The sequence below is a fragment of the Apteryx rowi genome, unplaced genomic scaffold (genome assembly GCF_003343035.1).
Source record: "Apteryx rowi isolate R43461 unplaced genomic scaffold, aptRow1 scaffold_2429, whole genome shotgun sequence".
NCBI lineage: Eukaryota > Metazoa > Chordata > Aves > Apterygiformes > Apterygidae > Apteryx > Apteryx rowi.
Window position 1 is genome coordinate 11,684 of NW_020448785.1, and position 1,230 is coordinate 12,913.

Sequence of the window (1,230 nt, forward strand, 5' to 3'; positions counted from 1 at the left end):
GGAGGGGCCCAGGCGTCCGGGTCCCACCCAATAGATGCAATGGGAAATGATGGGGCAGGAGGGGCCCAGGCGTCCGGGTTCCCCCCAACGGAAGTGATGGGGGATGACGGGGCAGGAGGAGCCCAGGCTTCCGGGTCCCCCCCGATAGATGCAATGGGGGACGGCGGGGCAGGAGGGGCCCAGGCATCTGGGTGTGTCCCCGATGGGGCGTGGCGGTAGGGAGGGGGATGACGACTTAGGGGCCCAGGCGTCCGGGCCGGTCTCCCTTCCCCTCCTCGACTTCCTCTGCGGCGGTGGGAGCACCGGGGTGGGCCCAGGCGTCCGGGGCAGCGGCAGCGTTAGGGGCCCAGGCGTCCGGGGCGGCGGCGGGGACCCAGGCGTGCGGGTGCCGCAGGGCTCGGTGCCGCGCGGGGCCCCGGCGCCATGGCGGGGCTGAAGACGGCGAGCGGCGAAGCCATCGACGGCTCCTTCGAGCTGCGGGTGGAGGTGGAGCAGGGCCCCCCCGCGCCCCCCCGTGCCCTCGCCCTCCGCGTCACCGGCGACCTCCACGTCGGCGGCCTCATGCTCCTCATCGTCGACACCGTCGGTGAGTCCATCCCTGTCCCGTCCCGTCCCGTCCCTCCCCGCTGCCGCGGGCCCAGGCGTCCGGTGCCGCCGCCCCCTTCCTGCATCCCTGGTGCTTCCAGCCTCCCCGAGGGCCCAGGCGTCCGGGTGGCCTTGGATCCGACCCCCGAGGGCCCAGGCATCCGGGTGGCCTTGGATCTGACCCCTGAGGGCCCAGGCGTCCGGGTGGCCTTGGATCTGACCCCCGAGGGCCCAGGCATCCGGGTGGCCTTGGATCCGATCCCTGAGGGCCCAGGCGTCCGGGTGGCTTTGGATCTGACCCCTGAGAGCGCAGGCATCTGGGTTATCCTTGCTGTGATCTCCCCAAGGGCCCAGGCATCCGGGCAGCCTTGGCTCTGACCCCTGAGGGCCCAGGCGTCCGGGTGGTCCTTGCCCTGATATCCCCGAGCGTCTGGGCAGCCTCAGATTTGACCCCAAGGGCCCAGGCGTCCGGGTCATCCCTGCTCTGATCTTCCCGAGGGCCCAGGCGTCCGGGTGGCCTCGGATCCACCCCCCGAGGGCCCAGGCGTCCGGGTGGTCTCTGCTCCAGCCCTTGGCGCCATTGGTGTCCCGAGGGCCCAGGCGTCCAGGCAGCCTTGGATCCGCCCCCCCGAGGGCCCAGGCGTC